The 20632-nt window shown below is 40.6% G+C and overlaps 2 pseudogenes; one reads left to right on the top strand and one right to left on the bottom strand.

Annotated features, from left to right (window-relative positions):
- LOC133055195 (zinc finger protein 850-like) overlaps positions 1-20632 on the top strand; it is a 78464-nt pseudogene that overhangs the window by 22637 nt on the left and 35195 nt on the right.
- Positions 8828-17209, bottom strand: LOC133052417 (zinc finger protein 501-like; annotated as a pseudogene).

Here is a 20632-nt window from a genome sequence, read left to right as displayed (position 1 = left end):
ACTACAAAATATTATGTTGCGTTTCATCCTATTCTTTTATTGTTCAAAATCATGTCCAAGTCTCTCTTTAGGTGAGCTTCTTCGGCTACCTTGTAGCGATTTTGCTTCATTTAGTTTAAAATTTCAACTAGTCTATACAGTGATAGCTTCATCTGTAATTTGGCAGGTTCCTTCTATTTAGGCTTTTTAGGTTTTTATATTCAAAATTATGTTAGCTCTCCTAGATACAGCTGAGACTTATATTTGAAATATCCATGTTTGTTTTGAGTTTCAATTGTTTTGAATTTGAAGTCAGTGAAGTCTTTATGTCACTACATTTTCCAAGTAAAACATGTGATTTTCAGACTTTATGTGCCTCAGTAAAGATTTACAGTTTCTTCACATAGGTCTGGAAATGTGTTCTAAATAGGTGTCATGGTATATTTGCTAATAAAATGTAGACTGTTTCTCCTATTGTGTTTTTAATTCCTGTTACTAAAGAGGTAAAAATCTTTTCAGTGTACCCAGTTGGCTCAGCAGTAAAGAATCTGTCTGCCAATGCAGGAGTCCTGAGTTTGATCCCTGGTTTGGGAAGGTCCCCTGGAGAAGGAAATGGCAACCCACTCCAGTATTCTTGCCTGGGAACTCCCATGGATGGAGAAACCTGGAGGGCTACAGCCCATGGGGTCAAAAAGAGTTGGACATGATTGATGTGACTTAAAACACATTCATGCACAATTCGAAATAGTTGTTTTACCATACATGCTAAAATACACATGAGTTCAAAAGAAAAGGTAGATTAAAAATGTTTCTTCCAGAAGATGTGTTATTTACAGAAGACTGCTTTTAACTTATGTGTGTTTCTGTGCATGTGTGTATACAAGCAACACCTAGGGTGTATATTACAGACATCATCATTTCATGAATATTTTTATTTATTCTAACCTTTGAAAATTGTACTTGCATGTTTTCCATGGCCTTAGATTGTTTCATTTTATGAAATGAACATATAGTTCCATTTTAATATATATATGCATGAAAATGTTCATATGATTTGATTGATTATTTTTCTTATTTTTTGTATTCTTCACAATTAGAGAAACTTCTATGAACTTTCATTAGAGTTGTTCCTGTGTATTTGTCTGTGTTTTATTCGTTAAAGTCTAGAGTACATAAAGTGAAGTAAATTTAAGCTATTTAAGGAATGTTTGCTAAATATTTGCAGAAAGTTGGGGCAACAACATTATTGATTTTAAATTATTTTGGTTGCACATCCAAGACTCTGTAAAAACTTTCAGAAAGATATATAATATATCCTAAATAATTAAAATAATTGTTGCTGCTGAGGATGTTATCATATTAGATCTGTAAAATTTGTAAAACACTTGAAGCTCAAAAGTAAGTATGAATGCTTACCTTAGTATTGTACTTCCTTACTGTTCAAAATGGTCATTCATGAAGCACAATTTCAACATTACTAATTAAGAGAAGCTTGTTAAACATACTAAGAAAAAAAAATAAGGTTGTTAAATGAACGGCACATTTGTCCAACTCATGAACTCTTGGATCAGAGTATGCTTTTTAAAAAGCAGCAGGTAATAACCTGTTTCCTTGATAGGCAATTCATTCTGTGTTATACAAATACAACACTCAAAAATAAATATGCCTTTGCTGATCTGATTATTTTAAGATTTTTCTTCCAGATCAGAATAGTTTCTGAATTTGTGGGCCATAGCTCATTTCTTCTTGGGTTCGAAATATGGTGACATTATTACTGTGTAAAAGTCATAGTATAGTATAACACCAGACCCTCCCCTGTATCAAAACCAGTCCTGTGTGAACTTGCTGTTGTCGTCTTTGGGCACATTAGGAAGTCTTCTCACAGTCACATGGCATATGTGCTTTGTATTTCAGGGACAGCTGATATTCGAGGATGTGACCATAGATTTTACTGAAGAGGAGTGACTGGACCTCCATCAAGGGGCATTGTATAGGGATGTGATGTTAGAGAACTATAGGAACTTGGCCACTTTGGGTGAGGATCACGTCTTTCCAGAATCCCTTATCTACTGTCAGGGTTTTGCTTCCTGCATTTCTAGAATGTCTCTTGGAATCTTCTACTTCTTATAATAGCATTTCAGATCCCTAATTTCAATGGGAAAATGGGAGTTTGTGAGTTTAGAAAGAAGACTTCATGATGATTTATTATGATTCTAATTTATTTCTTCCTTGATGTCATCTGCCTGCTTTCTCTAAGTTAGTGCTAATTCTGTACGTTCCGTGGTATAAAATGGTGCTACCTTCCTCTTCAAATCAAATTTCCACTACTTACTTTTTCCTTGTAGCACATGACCAGAATCTCAGAATTTGATTTTTAGGTAGTGAGTGTTGTATGCTGCTGCTGCTGCTAAGTCACTTCAGTCTGACTGACTTTGTGCAACACTATAGATAGCAGCCCACCAGGCTCCCCTGTCTGTAGGATTCTCTAGGTAAGAACACTGGAGTGGGTTGCCATTTCTATCTCCCTAGTGTTGTGAGGAAATCATTTTCTAGGCTGTCTTAACATTCTATCATGCATTCTCTCCTGACCTAGATATGTACTAGATTGGAAAGTGATGAATCTCTGTCAAAACCAATATTCCTTACTGATAAACAGGTCTTGTGGTTTCTCAGCCAAACCTTGTCGCTTTTCTGGAGCAAATGAAGGAGCCCAGGAGTATAAGGAGAACGAAGACAGTGGCCGTATACCCAGGTATGTGTGAATGGATGGAGCTGATGACTCAGGTGAGAGGTCCAAGTATCAGTGAGGAAGTCATTCTTTGTCATGTGGTTTGAGAAGATCTGCTTCATTGGAAATAATAGAGAAGTCTGGATTTATTTCTGTTGCCGTCATAGACAGCTGTCACCTGCTGTTTGAATGTTGAGTTGAATGAGAGGGATAATTTCTAGGGAGGTTGATAAGTCCAGGGGTCCCCAGGGAGAGAGGGGTCTGGAATTCTCAAGGAGGAAGAAAGGACAAAAGTTTTATTTTTTCCTTTGCCATTCATTCAGTTCAGTTCAGTGGCTCAGTCGTGTCTGACTCTTTACAACCCCATGAATCGCAGCATGCCAGGCCTCCCTGTCCATCACCAACTCCCGGAGTCCAGCCAAATCCATGTCCATTGAGTTGGTGATGCCATCCAACCATCTCATCCCCTGTTGTCCCCTTCTCCTCCTGCCCTCAATCTTTCCCAGCATCAGGGTCTTTCCCAATGAGTCAGCTCTTTGCATCAGGTGGCCAAAGTATTGGAGTTTCAGCTTCAACATCAATCCTTCCAGTGAAAACCCAGGACTGATCTATTTAGAATGGACTGCTTGGATCTCCTTGCAGTCCAAGGAACTCTCAAGAGCCTTCTCCAACACCACACTTCAAAAGCATCAATTTTTCGGCACACAGCTTTCTTCACAGTCCAACTCTCACATCCATACGCAACCACTGGAAAACCCATAGCCTTCACTAGACGGACCTTTCTTGGCAAAGAAAACTATAAACAGGGGGGGAAGACAATCCTCAGAGTGGGAGAAAACAATAGCAACTGAAACAATTGACAAAGGATTAATTTCCAAGATATACAAACAGCTCATACAACTCATTACCAGAAAAACATACAACCCAATCAAAAAGTGGGAAAGAGACCTAAGCAGACATTTTTCCAAAGAAGACTTACAGATGGCTAACAAATACGTGAAGATTCTCAACCTCACTCATGACTAGAGAAATGCAAATCTAAGCTACAAGGAGATATCACCTCACACCAGTCAGAATGGCCAGTGGGGGCGGAGCCTCGCCTCCTCTCACCCGACCCCTTTCTGTTTGGGGCTCTGTTGGTCCTTCTGCCCAACTGTGCTTCCTTTCTCTGCTTTTCGCTGCCTTTAAATCTCTTTGATTTCTTCTGGAGCAGAGCTGCTTCTTGCCTGTTGTAAGTATGTCACACAAGTTAAGGCAAAAGATAATTTCTTTTTTCTTTTTCCTTATCCACAGCTATTTATTTAGCTGTGTGGGGTCTTTTGTTGCAGCATGTGGGATCTAGTTCCCTGACCAGGGATTGAACCTGGGCCCTGGGCATTGGGAACTGGACCAATGCTTTAGCCACTGGAACACCAGGGAAGTCCTGGCAAAACAGAATTTTGAGAGCCGCCTCGATGGGAAGCCGAGATGTTTTCAGCAAGTTGAAAAAAGGCAAAATTCAACAGCTCTTTGTGCAAGTGTGTGAAGATGGGTGTCTCGTAAGTGCTGAAAAGTTGAATATAATCCCTCAGATGATCCATTGGGAGGAAACCTCAGTAATTGTAATCAGAGACCTGCTTACAATGAGGCAGCTGGCTTTTCCCTTAGGAAGTGATTCCAGAAAGAAAGAGGAAGACCGGAATCCAGTGTCATCTGTAACATAATCACAGAAATGATGTGCCATTACTCCTGCCACATTCTGCTGATATAAAGACTATTCTGGTAATTCTTGTTGCTGCTGGTGCTGAAGCAACCAGTTGCCCTCCTTCAACCAGGACTGAACAAGTTTCCAAGAAGCAGGACCTTTTATGCTAAAGCTGGGCAGGAAACTAGCCCAGTGGGGTGGGTCGAACACTTCAACTGCTCTTCAGTTCGCTTCCCAAACACCCTCCCCACTGCTGGCTTTCTTTCCTAATCTCCTCACGCAGTCCCTGAAAGGATATTCTGGAGAAGAGCTAACAAGACAGGAAAGAGAGTGCCACAGACAACTGTGTCCAAAGAGAGTACACCTTTCTCTTTAAATGTGAGATTAGCAACTTCCCTGGTAGTCCAGTGGTTAAGACACTGTGCTTTTTTCCACTGAAGGTTATGTGGGTTCAATCCCTGGTGGGGGACCTAAGATCTCAGAGTTGAAGATTTAATCATTTCTTACACAGAAAGCATTAATCAGTATAATATAACGGAAAATATATATCAAGTTAATCAATTACTTATTAAATAAAACGTGTTTAGGTGGTCCAATGTTTAAGACCCCACCTTCTGATGCAGTGATTTTGGTTCCTTACCTAGCAGGGGAACTACGATCCCAAATGCTTTGAGCTGTGAACAAAAATGAAAAGATGTTTATGAAGTATTTGTGAGTGAGGACAAATTCTAAGTTGGTCATATTGATACTGATTTTCAAGATTAAAGTATCAATAGCTCAAATCTCATGGTTCCCTGCTGGAACCTCTGGTTCTGAATATGACTTTGGTCACTAAGAACTAGGAGAACATTCTCTAGGGAGTTGGCACTAAGGTGTACCTGCTCTTGCAGACTACAGTGGGAATCATGCGGGAATTTCTGTCTAACAGACATTGAATCCTAACAGTATACACAGGGAGTATTTGCCTCAAGATACTTTTTGAGAAGTTCTATGACATTTCAGGCAATGCAGTATGAAAATTTCACCTCCGTAAAATGACAGATGGAGAAATTCCCTCTCATTTTGAAATTCCCTCAAATTGAAAATCCTTCTCACATACTTTGGCTCCATGTCACTACTCATAATCTAAAGGGAGGCACAGTTCAGTAGTCAACTAATTTTTGGTAGAAACACTTCTCATGGTGACAAACTATACAAGCAGACACATGAAACTCCCTTCCTTTCTTAGACCTCTGTATTTCCTACTGCTTCCATTTGAGTCCCTGTCTGTCTCGAGGGACCAAGGGGAGTAGAACCTTCTGCAAGTATTTCAATAATCTCTTTGGAGATGTTGGCATAAACTTTTAATTGTTGTTTTATCACTAGCAACTGAGCAATAAAGGTTTTCACAAACAATCTCAGTTCCCCAAGCCTGTGTCACATCGAAGCTACAGGTGAAAAGATAATTGCTGTTCTGAGGGGACGTGAATCACAGGATGACAAGCCCTTATCTAGGGGTCTGGCTGCCTCCCTCACTGCCACAGGAGCAGCTTGCTGTGACCAGAACCCACTATCTGGGCAATGGGAGGACGTCAAGTGAGTAGTTTCTGTTTCAGCCTGAGGGCAAGAATCTGCAAGAAACAGGTGCTTCGGGGAGTCTCGGTTGGTGACCATACAGGAAAAAGGAAGTGTTCTGACTCAAAGTAATCCAGGGCCAAAGCAACACGGGAAGGAGGAATAATTCAAAAAATTAAATGGAGCTATTAAAGAGAGATTGGGTGCTACACCAGATATCAGTTCCCAATGCCTCTTAATGTATCTTAGTGTAATTCTTTTTGAAAAAATATTTATTTGGCTGTACGGGATCTTACTTGTGGCATATGGGATCTAGTTCCCTGACTAGGGATCAAACCTAGGCCTCCAAACCCAACCTCCCCCACCCGCCACCCACATTGGGAATGAGGAGTCTTAGTCACTGGGCCACCAAGGAAGTCACAGTGTAATTTTTGTGACAGTGATTTTTACTGTTGAATCCAAGCCATATGAAACCTGATGTTTAATGTAACTAGTGACTGGAATTGCAGAGATAGATCTGAAATCATGGAGTACCTTACAGAAAACATACATCTTTAGGGTTACTATACCTGTGCCAATAGCAGCTCCATGATTAATAAAAGTAAATTAAAACTATAGGAATGATCTGTCTTTAATAGAAACAGTGTATACAGTTGACAATTCTGTGCTTAGTCGATGAATCGTGTCTGACTCTTTGCAATGTCATGCACTGTAGCTCGCCAGGCTCCTCTGTCCGTGGAAGTCTCCAGGCAAGAATAGTCTCTTTCTTCATTCAGTTCACTTCAGTTCAGTTGCTCAGTTATGTCCGACTCTTTACAACCCCATGGACTGCAGCACGTCAGGCCTCCCTGTCCATCAACAACTCCCAATGTCTATTCAAACTCATGTCCATCGAGTCATGATGCCATCCAACCACCTCATCCTCTGTTGTCCCATTTCCTCCCACCCTCAATCTTTCCCAGGATCAGGGTCTTCTCAAATAAGTCACTTCTTTCCATCAGGTGGCCAAAGTATTGGAGATTCAACTTCAACATCAGTCCTTCCAATGAATATTTAGGGCTGATTTCCTTTAGGGTGGACTGGTTGAATCTCCTTGTAGTACAACGGACTTTCAAGAGTCTTCTCCAACACCACAGTTCAAAAGCATCAATTCTTCGGGGCTCAGCTTTCTTCATAGATCAGCTCTCAAATCCATACATGACTACTGGATAAACCATAGTCTTGACTAGATATACCTTTGTTGGCAAAGTAATGTCTCTGCTTTTTAATACACTGTCTAGGTTGGTCATAACTCTTCTTCCCAGGAGTAAGGCTCTTTTAATTTCATGGCTGCAGTCACCATCTGCACTGATCTTGGAGCCCCAAAAAATTAACTCTGCCACTGTTTCCACTGTTTTCCCATCTATTTGCCATGAAGTGATGGGAACAGATGCCGTGATCTTAGTTTCCTGAAGGTTGGGCTTTGAGCCAAATTTTGACTCTACTCTTTTACTTTCATCAAGAGGCTTTTTAGTTCTTCTTCTCTTTCTGCCATAAGGGTGGTGTCATCTGCATAGCTGAGGTTATTTTATTTCTCCCAGCGATCTTGATTCCAGCTTGTACTTCTTCCAGCCCAGCATTTCTCAGTATGTACTCTGCATATAAGTTCAATAAGTAGGGTGACAATATACAGCCCTGAGGTACTCCTTTCCCTATTTGGAACCAGTCTGTTGTTCCATGGCCAGTTCTAACTGTTGCTTCCTGACCTCTATACAGATTTCTCAAGAGGCAGATCAGGTGATCTGGTATTCCCATTTTTCTAAGAATTTTCCAAGTTTCTGGTGAAAGTTACTGTTGGTTGTGGGTTAACACTTCATTCATTACAACCAACTGAAACACTAAAAACCATTCACTTCTACTAATAGTCTTGTATCAATTTCATACATAGTTGAAATAAAACCTTAATAATCCATGGGATGATGCATGATTAAATACATATCAAAAGTACAGAGAAAGATATCATTTTTCTGATATCTTTATGATATTTTATGGTGTGTAAAACAAAGCCTAGGAAACAGTAAACATGATATACACTAATTGCCTGCCTTTCCCAGAAGGGTTTCCAATACATTTCTAGGTTATCACAGAAGCTGTCTCTTTCAGCACTGTCAAGTAACATTCATGACACGTTGAAGTTATAAAGGTACATCAGTGTTGTAGTGAACTGTGATGGTGTTCCTCTTTCAAATCAACTCATATAACTATTGAAAATTTATAACCAACTTCTGTCTTACTTTAATACATGAAAACATTCCATGATCACTTACATCATGGCAACCTCCCGATATTTCACATCAATGCCAAACACCTCCATTTAGATGTTCATTGTCCATTTTACATTATGGTATCCTTCATCCTCTAATGGAGAATAGACAGAAATGGTTGCAACACAATATGAAAAGGCTAATCTTTCAAGCATAAACCATCCAAAACCTATGTTTGCATACACACTATAGAAGTGAAGCATAGTATGGATTATTTGAGCATTGAATTACATTCACTTCTAATAATCCCAAATCACGTCATTATAAACAAGCATACATTGCTAATAATTCTTTCTAAACGTCAATCTTCATCTCACGATCCATGCTAATATATCCATTTTCTGTGAGTTTTAACTATGGAGTACTCCCTATAGTAATTTTCCTTCAGAGAAACTTCAGAAAAGAGGATTGATGAAATACTTTTTAATAGGCAGTCTCTTATGTTTCTTTATATCTTACTTTTGATTAAATACTTTTCTTCATATTTATTACATTATTTCCACAGGTTTTGTGTATAAACTCTCAAAAGTTTTCTGATGCATGTTTATGACCAACATTTCATCACTTGTTCCATTACTACTGTTTTTCCCCGGTGTGTGTTCTCAGCTGTTTAGTGAGATGACCACGATGAGTAAAACCTTTGCCACAATGTTCATGTTTTTAAGGTTTCTCTTCAGTATGAACTCGCAGATGTGTAGTAAGAATTGAGTTCTGATTAAAGGCTTTCCCATATTATGTACATTTATACGGTTTCTCTCCAGTATGCACTCACAGATGTCCAGTAAGATTGAAGTTCTGATTAAAGGCTTTGCCACATTCTGTACATTTATACGGTTTCTCTCCAGTATGCACTCGCAGATGATTACTGAGAACTGATTTGTGATTAAAGGCTTTGCCACATTCTGTACATTGGTATGCTTTCTCCCCAGTGTGGATTCGATGATGTGCAATTAAATTTGAACTCTGAATAAAGGCTCAGCCACACTCTGTACAATGATAAGGTCGCTCTCCACTATGAATTCGCTGATGTCAAGTAAGCTCTGAACAACTGATAAAGGCTTTTTCACATTCCTTACATTTTAAGGTTTCTCCCCAGTATGAATTCGTTGATGATGGGTAAGAGTTGAGTTCTGACTAAAGGCTTTGCCACATTCTGTACATTTATATGGTTTCTTTCCAGTATGCACTCGCAGATGTTTAGTGAGAATTGATTTCTGATTAAAGGCTTTGCCACATTCTGTACATTTATATGGTTTCTCTCCAGTATGCACTCGCAGATGTGTTGTAAGATTGAATTTCTGATTAAAGGCTTTGCCACATTCTGTACATTTATAAGGTTTCTCTCCAGTATGAACTCGCAGATGTTTAGTGTGTTTTGATTTGTCATTAAAGCCTTTGCCACATTCTATACACTTATACGGTCTCTCCCCAGTATGAATTCGCTGATGTCTAGTAAGTGCAGAACTGTTCATGAAGGTCTTCCCACATTCTGTACACTTATAACGCTTCTCCCCCATATGAATTCGGTGATGTTTACTAAGATTTGAACTCACAATAAAGGCTTTGCCACATTCTGAACATTTATAACATTTCTCTCCAGTGTGAGTAAGCTGATGTTGAGTAAGAAGTGAGCGACGGACAAATGTTTTGCCACATTCTGTACATTTGAAAGATTTCCTTCCTGTATGAATTTTCCTATGTCTACTTAGATTGAATGAGGTACTAAGGACTTTCCCGTGTATCTTACATTGGTGTCCTTTCTGTGGATTTTGAATAGTTTGCTGTTGTACAAGTTCTGAAGACTGATTAGAAGCTTTACCATATTCAGTACAATTATAAGTGTTCTCTCCAGTGGGAAAACTCTTTACAGAACGAAATGACATCTTACAAAAGATATTTCTACATTTATTACTTTTAGAATCCCTGTATGATGATTCAGGTACCTGATGTTTCATAAGGTTTGAGTCTCCTTCAACCTTATACCCAGTTTCATTGCTTGAATACCTTCTCACTCCACCATAAATACTCTTGTAATTACTGGGGCTGGAACTCATAATTAAGGCCTGACTAATTTTATTACATGTGGAAAGCAGTTCCGTATTAGCAATATCATGATGTGTATTGAACAATGACAGTTGGACTACATATCTTCCATTATCATCAACATTATACATTGTGGAAAGGAGAGGAAATATCTTTTGCTGGAAAAATAATGACTTCCTGCTCACAGATCCTTCAAATTGAGTATATTGTGAGTTTTGCCCCTCACTTTTAAATTTCAGGTGTTCAGACATGCTTGAATGTATGCTTAAATGAAGGCTACATTCAGAATTGTTTGCATGAGTATTTGCAGTAGAGACTAAATCACCTTCCAAATATATCACATTTCCTTTCAGAGAACATGTATGTTTCAAAAGGTGATGTAAATCTTTTTTAAAAAACGTACACTTCTCAGCAGATGTTGAAGACTGAAATTGGTGTTTATCCCAGTTTGAATCATGTTCCTCATTCCTTTTTGCAGTAAGATTTGCCTTATGTGTAATTGTCTCAATTTCTTTATGTCCATATAAACATCTTCTCTGTCTTTCATATGCCCTCATATATTCTAAGTGTTTTCTTAAATTGAAATTTCTGAGGTGTAATCTTTCATATATTCCTAGGTTTGCTTTTGGAAACAAATCTTTTTTTCTTTTTTTGAAACAAATCTTTTATCCTTGGTTTTTGTGGCATCAAATCCCAGGTGTCTTGTGGAGGCATAGCTGAAAGATAACAAATAATAAGTAATTTTGCCTGCTATTCTCAGTGAATATCCTTAAAGAATTAGAGAAAACTGATAAACCCTTTACTAGCTCAAAAATAAAATAGAGAAGGGAGGATCAAGGTGCCAGAGTATTAGGAAGACATAGACTTTTCTCTCCACAAAATCATCAAGAATACATCAGAAATGGAACACTTCTCACAGAGCCAAGCTGGACCCTAGCAGAGGCCCTTGGAAATCTACAAGGACAGATACATTCCTGCTGAGCCAGGTAGGAGAAAAGAAAGAAGAAGCAAAAGGAAGAGGAGAGAAGTGGGATGGGGCCTGCAACCTGGGGGGACATGAAAATGAGGAGCAGTCTCCACATCCGGGGAAGCCCCTCGTCGGGGAGCTCAGTTTGGACAGGAGGAGAGCCTCATTCTCTGTGGGAGAGAACATGGCAACCCACGTGTGGCAGCAGGACAGAGAGAGACCTGTACACGGGGTCCTGACCACTGCCCTGCCCACCCAGCCTGAGAGGCATGTCCACCACTGCAGACAAGGGCTGGGTGCTGAAGTGTGGGGTTCGGAGAGCAGATCAAGGCAGAGGATTGAGGTTGGCTGTGAGGAAACATCCTGAGGGGACGGGAGTAAGGGAGGGGCTCTATAAATGGGATGCTTGTGGAGGAAGCCTGAACCACCACAGAGCAGAGCACAAATCTCTGGACCAATCTCACGCACCAAGGTGCAGGCACCAGACGGATGACTAACGAGGTGCCCGTAGCCTTCAAAACAGAGACTACGAGCAGAAAACTGGACAAAATGAGATGGCAAAGGAATGTGTGACAGAGGGAGAAGCAGTCTAAGAACCTACAGGAACCACTAAATGAAGAGGAAATGGGCAATCTAAAGATTACTTCTTGATTTTAGTCATCCAAAGTGGAGACACCAAACATTTTCACAAATCCTAGCTGCCTAATAATTCTTTAGTCCACTTCTTGTCCAACATGTTTCAAAGAATGTTCTACTAGATGCTTCAACCTAAAAATAACACATGATATTGACAGAGAACTAATCATAAAGTGAAGACATATAGGAAAATATCTGAGGAAGCTCATTACACATAAGATAAATTAATAATTTCTTTTTTTTAAAATAATTTCTTAAGAAATTAAATGAAAGAGAGACTTTGAAAATATCCTTGGAACACTGGAAATTCTGCTCATTACTCTGTGGAGACCTAAATGGGAAGGAAATAGAATGGGAAAGTCTGGAGATCTTTTCAAGAAAATTGAAGATACCAGGGGAACATTTCATGCAAAGATGGGCACAATAAAGGACGTAAATGTTATGGGCTTAACAGAAGCAGTTCTTAACAAACGGTATCAGGAATACGTGGAAGAGCTATACAAAAATATCTTAATGACCATGATAACCAGGATGGTGTGATCACTCACCTGGAGACAGATATCCTGGAGTCTGAAATCAAGTGGACCTAAAGAAGCATCACTACCAGCAGAGCTAGTGGAGGTGGTGGAATTCCAGCTGAGCTATCTCAAATCTAAAAGATGGTGCTATGAACATGCTGCACTCAATATGCCAGCAAATTTGGAAAACTCAGTAGTGGCCACAGGACTGGGAAACGTCAGTTTTCATTCGAAACTCAAAGAAAGACAATGCACAAAAATGTGAAAATGACCACAAAATTGCACTAATTTCACACACTAGCAAAGGCAGGCTCAAAATTCTCCAAGTAAGGCTTCAACAGAATGTGAACTGAGAAATGCCAGATGTTCAAGCTATATTTAGGAAAGGTAGAGGAACTGGTGATAAAATTGGCAACATCCCTTGGATCATTGAAAAAGCAATAGAGTTCCAGAAAAACATCTGCTTTGGTTTTATGGACTATGTCAATGCCTTTTACTGTGTGGATCACAACAAACTGGAAAATTCTGAAAGAGATGGCGATACAAGACCACCTTACCTGCCTCCTGACAGATCGCTATGCAGGTCAAGAAAAGACAGTTAGAACCAGACATGGAACAACGGACTGGTTCTAAATTGGGAAAGGAGTATGGCACGACTGTATACTGTCACTCTGCTTATTTAACTTATATGCAGAGTACATGATGCATGAGCCCTGGGTGATCCCTGGGCTGGGAAGATTCCCTGGAGAAGGGAAAAGCTACCCACTCCAGGATTCTGGCCTAGAGAATTCCATGGACGGCATAGTCTGTGGAGTCGCAAAAAGTCAGACATGACTGAGCACCATTCACTTTCACTTTTCATCATGCCAAATGGTGGACTGGAAGAAGCACAAGCTGGAATCAAGATACAAGGAAAATATCAACAACATCATATATAAAGATGACACCATGCTCATGGCAGAAAGCAATGAGAAACTGAGGAGTCTCCTGATGAAACTGAAAGAGGAGAGTGAAAAGCTGCCTTCAAACTCAACATTCAGAAAACCAAGATCATGGCATCCAGTCCCATCACTTCATGGAAAATAGTTGGGGAAACAATGGAAACACTGACAGACTTTATTTTTGGGGGCTCCAAAATAACTGCAGATGTTGACTTCAGCCATGAAATTAAAAGATACTTGCTCCTTGTGTGAGAGCCATTTCCTAGGTAGGTTGATAAGAAATCTAGGGGTCCCCAAGGAGAGAGAGGTCTGGAATACTCAAGGAGGAAGAAAGGACACACTTTTTACTTTTTTTCCTCTACATTCCTTAGGATTATATAACAATAATGTATCCTGCCTGAGGATAGTCTCTGGATTAAACCTTCTGGCTAATCCTGTTATCTTACAATGTAAATTATGGGAGTAGGTCTAGTCTTTACAAGGATTATATAACAATGTATCCTGCCTGAGGACAGTCTCCGCATTAAACCTTGTGGCTAATTCTGATATTTTAAAATGTAAATTATGGGAATAGGTTTGGTGAGGCCTTTACAAGCTCCAGACATTCTTTGGATTCATTGGAGAGTATATAACTCCATTGCTAACAATACCAAGCGGGTACTCTTGCTACCCTCTTCTGATGTCTGTGTCAGAAGCTTTCTCTATCTCCTTTATACTTCAATAAAATTTTAGTACACAGAAGCTCTGAGCGATCAAGCCTCTCTCTGACCCCAGATTGAATTTTTCTCCTCCGGACGCCAAGAACCCCGGCGTCTTTGCATGATTCAGCTATAGCCTTTCACTTGGGAGGAAAAGTATGAGGAACCTAGACAGCATATTAAAAAGCAGAGACGTTACTTTGCTGAAAAAATGTCTGTCTAGTCAAAGCTATGGTTTTTCCACTAGTCATATATGGACGTGAGAGTTGGACCATAAAGAGAGCTGAGTCCTGAAAACCTGATGCTTTTAAACTGAGGTGTTGGAGAAGACTCTGAGTCCCTTGGAGTGCAAGGAGATCACATCACTACATCCCAAAGGAAGTCAGTCCTGAATATTCATTGGAAAGACTGATGCTGGAGCTGAGGCTCCAATAATTTGGCCACCTCAGGCAAAGAACTGACTCACCAGAAAAGACCCTGATGCTGGGGGACATTGAGGGCAGGAGAAGAAGGGGATAACACAGGATGAGATTGTTGTATGCATCACCGACTTGATGGACATGAGTATGACCAGGTTCCAGGTGTTGGTGATGGAGAGAGAAGCCTGGTGTGCTGCATTCAATGGGTTTGCAAAGAATGGGACACAACTGAGAGACTGAATGAACTGACTGATAGGTATAATTGATTCTTTTCGGTGTACAGTAGTACAAAATTATAAAACAGCTGTATTCCAATTAGAACTTTTTCAAAAGATTTCTTTTTATAATCTAGAAATTCTTATGGTTTCAATCAACCATTAATCATATGGGTGGAAAATGTCCTAGGCTTTTTTTTGTGTGTGTGTGCTAGGCTTTTATGCCAATTTATTTTAAAATTCTATGAGGTAAATAAATATATTAAAGTGGTTTAAAAAATAAAAATAAAGTAGTTTAGCATTTTAGAATCAGGCCTGATACACTTCAGATATTTAATATGAAATCATAAAGGGAAAAGAGAAACTTGGAAGTAAACCTGAGATGTGCATTCTTTGATTTTCAGAAGGTTTTGCTTTCTGCAGTGAAAAAATTACTTGAATTTGAAATTTATTTAGAAGGTCCTATCTCTAGCTCCCAGTGGATAGGAAGTTATAAATCAGACAACAAGAACCTGTCCCCAGTATTCCTAGAAGTTTAGCAGTTTCTCTACCACTTTACTCACATGTTTTTCTCTAGAGGTAGAAAGAAACTTTCAAAGAACAGTCATACAGTTACTCATAAATGGCACAACTTTCCTAGGATCCCCAAGAAATGGAAGAGCAATCAATAAATGCAGTTTGTGACAAGCTAAGAGAAGACTTTTAGTTTACACTGTGATGGAGAAAAGTAATCACCGGAGATGAATTCATGCATGATTTAAGAAAGAGAATGGGGCAGGTGATCCATTTCTTTCACAATAGTAAAAATAAAGCCAGGTTTTCCAAACTCATTTCCACTGAGGCACGTCTTCCAAAACCACGTGACAAAGGCTGACTTCCTCTCTGCTCCTTGGACCTCTCATCTGAGTCCACTCACACCTACCTGGGTGTATGGCTGCTGTCTCCATTCTCCTTATACTCCTGGGGTCGTTCAATTCCTCCAGAAAGGTGACCAGGTTCGGCTTAGAGGCCACAAGACTTGTTCATCAGAGAAAGGAATATTTGTGTTCTTAGAGATTCATCCGTGTCCAATCCTGTATGTATTCGAGTGAGACAGGAATGCAATGGAGAATGTTAATGAAGCCTAGAAAATTATTTCCCCAAATACTATATTCAAAGCACTTCTACAACACTAACAAATACATAACAATCAAATCCTGAGATTTTGGTCACATGCTGCTAAGGCAAAAGTAAGTGTGTAAATGTGAAATTAACAGAGCATGCAACTATTTAATACCACAGAACGTATACAATTACCACTCACCTAGAATGAAGCAGGCAGAGTACATCAGGGAAGAAAAAGCTTACCAGCATAGCAAACCATCATGAAGCCTTCCTGTCTAAATTCACAGACACTCACTTCCCCCTAGAAAGCAGAGATCTGAAACCACTGTGGGAAGCAGTCAATTTCAGAAGACATTCTAGAAATGAAGGAACCAAAACGTCGTGGGTAGGTAAGCGATTCTGGAAGGAAGTTCCCCTCACCCAAGGAGGCCAGGTTCCCGTAGTTCCCTAGCATCACATCTGTGTACAAGTCCCGCTGACTGAGGTCCAGGCATTCCCATTCCTCTTGAGTGAAGTCCATGGCCACATCCCGGAAGGTCAGCCGTCCCTGGAATACAAAACACAGATGCCATGGGGCCGTGGGAAGACTTCCTTATGTGACCCAAGATGGAAACAGCAAGTTCAGAGAATTGGTTTTCCTTTAGGAGAGTGCCTGCTATTACAGAAGAATATGGCTTTTACACAGTGATATTTTCACCGTATTTTTAACCCCAAGAAAAGAGGATGAGATATGATCCACAAACTACTACAGAAAGTAGCATGACTAGGAAGAGGAATTATAAAATAAATATTGGCATACTTATTTTTGACTGTTGTACTCATGTGACACAGGATAAACTGTCTATCAAAAAAAAAAAAAAAAATCCTGGAAATATTTTTTAAAAACACATTCCATTCCAAACATTCTGGAGTGGGACCAATGTGCCACATTTTTAACAAGCTTACTTGAGCTAGTAACGTTTAAAATTCTGCTTCATGAATGACCAGTTTTTTGTTTTTTTTTTCCTTCAGCTAAGACAGCAAAAGAGATGATTTATTGTACACGTTACATTCAGCCGCAACTGAGAAGAGAACTAGTCCATAGTTATCACAGGTCCAGGGCAAAGGATCAAAAGGGACGGCTTTGATACGAGCAAGGTAGGTCTCTCAAAGGTGGTCAAGGCGATCAGAATGGCCATAGATGTTCCAGATCCATTGAGAAGTTCTAGATAGTAGGCATGCAGTCCACAATTTGTACCAGCGTCCCTGGCCTCTGGCTTCCCTTGTTTCTGCTTCTGTGGCTTCCATGGGTGTATAAGTTTACTTGGACCTCTGCCTCATCTTTCTTCTTTTGCGCTTCAGCCAGCGCATTCGCTTCTTCCTCCACTTCGCTCTCATGGCGCAGAGGTTTCTCAAAAGATGGCGCTAAGGCTGAGAGCATGAATGACCAATTTGAAGAGCTATTAGGTAGAATAGTAAGGGAAGAATTCATCCTTAACTTTGAACTTTAAGTTTTCTACAGATTTTACAGGTCTCAGAGTAGTAACCTTGGTGGCAAGAATCATTTTAACTATTTAGCACCTACTATATATGCAGGTCAGGAAGCAACAATTAGAACTGGACATGGAACAACAGACTGGTTCTAAATAGAAAAAAGGAGTATGTCAAGGCTGTATATTGTCACCCTGCTTATTTAACTTATATGCAGAGTACATCATGAGAAAGGCTGGGCTGGAGGAAGGACAAGCTGGAATCCAGACTGCCAGGGGAAATATCAATAACCTCAGATATGCAGATGACACTAACCTTATGGCAGAACGTGAAGAGGAACTTAAAAGCCTCTTGATGAAAGTGAAAGAGAGTGAAAAATTGGGCTTAAAGTTCAACATTCAGAAAATTAAGATAATGCCATCTGCTAACATCACTTCATGGGAAATAGATGGGGAAACAGTGGAAACAGTGTCAGACTTTAATTTTTTGGGCTCCAAAATCACTGAAGATGGTGATTGCAGCCATGAAATTAAAAGTCGCTTACTCCTTGGAAGGAAAGTTATGAGCAACCTAGATACCATATTAAAAAACAGAGACAATACTTTATCAACAAAGGTCCATCTAATCAAGGCTATGGTTTTTCCAGTGGTCATATATGGATGTGAGAGTTGGACTGTGAAGAAAGCTGAGCGCCGAAGCATTGATGCTTTTGAACTGTGGTGTTGGAGAAGACTCTTGAGTCCCTTGGACTGCAAGGAGATCCAGTCAGTCCATCCTAAGGGAGATCAGTCCTGGGTGTTCATTGGAAGGACTGATGCTGTAGCTGAATCTCCAATACTTAGGCCACCTCATGCGAAGATTTGACTCCTTGGAGAAGACCCTGAGGCTGGGAGGGATTAGGGGCAGGAGGAGAAGGGGACGACAGATGATGAGATGGCTGGATGGCATCACCAACTCCTGATGGACTTGAGTTTGAATAAACTCTGGGAGTTGGTGATGGACAGGGAGGCCTGGCGTGATGTGATTCAAGGGGTCGCAAAGAATCAGACTCGACTGAGAGACTGAACTGAACTATATTTCTGACAGTTTTTCAGAATCTTCAATGTGCAACAGAAATAATTTAAAATCAATAATGTTGCTCTTGCATCCTTTAGAAGAGATTTTAACAAACATTTTTTAAAATGGCAGAGCTGAAATTTTACATCAGTTTATGGACTCTAGAGAGTAATAAAACACAGACAAATATACAGAGACAACTCTGCTGAAAGTTTACAGAAAACTCTGTATTCCTAAATAATACTAAAAGCAAGAAACGTGTTAGTCACTCAGTCCTTTCCTATTCTTTGCAACCTCGGAGACTGTAGCCTGCCAGGCTCCTCACTCCATGGGATTCTCCAGGCAAGAATACTGGAATGGGCAGCAATTCCCTTCTCCAGGGACCTTTTCTGAAGAAAGAAAAGAAAAAAGAACTTCATAGCATGGGAATCTCACAGAAGCACAGGAACCAATGAACACCTGAGGTCATGGTGTAAGAAGTACATGGGAAAATGTATAATCACTGCCAGGTATTTTGGCAACATTATGAAAGCCATTATCTCAATCTACTATGAAAAATAATAATTGTGCTATTCCACTGCATATATTCCTCCCATGACCTGTAACCTCATAATACGTATCCAGGTTACTCCTTGCCTAAGAGAACACATACACTAATCACCCCTTCCTCCAGACAGGCCACACAGTTTTCTGTAACTGTCGAGTGTAAACTCATTCTTATTGATTATTGGCTAATTGTTTCACTGTCTGAGCACATGGCACATGAGTGATGGGGTTATTGAGATTATATTTACCCTTCCTTAGTTTATGTAAGTCTCAAGGAATTTGGGTTGGTGGGTTTGGACACGTACACATGGGGTATAAAAGATTTTCACAAACGCTGGTCGGGGTCCTTGGCTAAGAGGAGACTCTGCCTTGGACCCACCTGTGTGGGTCCACTGCACTCCACTATCTGCATTGTCCTTCTGAGTGAGTTTGTTTCCTGGAACGCGTGGCTAAAACATTTCCATTGGCAATCTCAGATACCAGTGACGCCCCGTGTTCATTTCTCACAAACGGAAGTCACTAATTCTTGAGAATTCATCATGGTCTACAGAAAGCCAGGATAGAGTGAAGAAAAGGCTGTGGGACACAAGGGAGAAGCAGCCTAAGAGCCAGTCTTCACCATTATAAGAAATAAAGGAAAAAGAGATGTTGACAACAACAAACCACCCAGGGAGAAAAATTAGAATCAGCGCATAAAGGTGTGCAGCTTCTCAGCCCAGCCGTTTCAGGAGGAAAAGCAGACACAGCCCCCAACCCGGGACAGGACGTTTACCTGAGAAGCTGCCATTCCCTCCTCTTCTGCCTCCTGCTCTGCGTCTTCTTTGGGGATATTATGTCCCAAACTCTCACACAGGCTGAGAAAATACCTTTAAAGGCATCCACACAGCTCTTTCACCTTCAGCTGCTGCTGTGAAAAAGAAGAGAACGTCCTCTTCCTCTCTCCCTTTTCTGAGCTCTTTTCTGACTTCCTCTGTCCCTCAGCTGTAGTGGGTAATCAAGATTAAGCTGATATGCTAATCGCATCCTGGGTTTGGTGCTCACTTTCCCCACTCTATTTGCAGACCACCCGAGAGTTCTCTTTGTTTTCGCATTAGAGAGACCAAGCCCCAGAACAATTCACAAGAAACAAGGAACCCAAATTCTGCGCTACCTGACTCTGCCTCTGAGGGTCTTTGAAACAATGCAGCAGGAAGACCGGCTTCCAGGAGCCCTGAGCTTGAGCCCTCAGCTCTGCCTGCCCCAGAGCTCTGGAGCGAGGGTTGAGAGCGGGATCTTCTAGAAACAATGAACCTCAGCCTGATTCCGGGGGAGGGGCTCTTTCTCGGATGGGTGTGGCCTGTGCCTGTGCTCTTGGGGGAGGGGAGGGGAGGGGTGAGTGTTTGGTGGGAATCACCTGGGGGCCCTGGGTTCCTGCAAGGCTTTGCTCTCAGAATTCTAGGAAAGATGGCCTGAGTCCTTAGTTTTGGTTTGCTTCTTACTCCCCTTAGTAACCTGCGACACAGGTTTGCACAAAATGATTTGCACTGTGACCACCTCTCTGCAGGTGGGGGGGTCTGGTACATACAGCAAGACCAGGATCCGGGAGGTGTTTCCATCACAGCTTTCTTTGAGAATAAACCAGGGGCAGCAGTGGACGTTGGGTTAACAGTGTGTATGTGCAGGGACAGATGCATTTGAAAATGATGCCCTAAAATCTATCCGGTGACCAAGCAAGGACATAATGATCAGCGTTAAGTCATAAGTGAACTTACCCATAAATTAACACATGAAA

This window comes from Dama dama, chromosome 4 (assembly GCF_033118175.1).
Source record: "Dama dama isolate Ldn47 chromosome 4, ASM3311817v1, whole genome shotgun sequence".
Taxonomy (NCBI): Eukaryota; Metazoa; Chordata; class Mammalia; order Artiodactyla; family Cervidae; genus Dama; species Dama dama.
The sequence above is the reverse complement of the archived record's forward strand: the minus strand, read 5'-3'. Positions and strand labels throughout refer to the sequence as shown.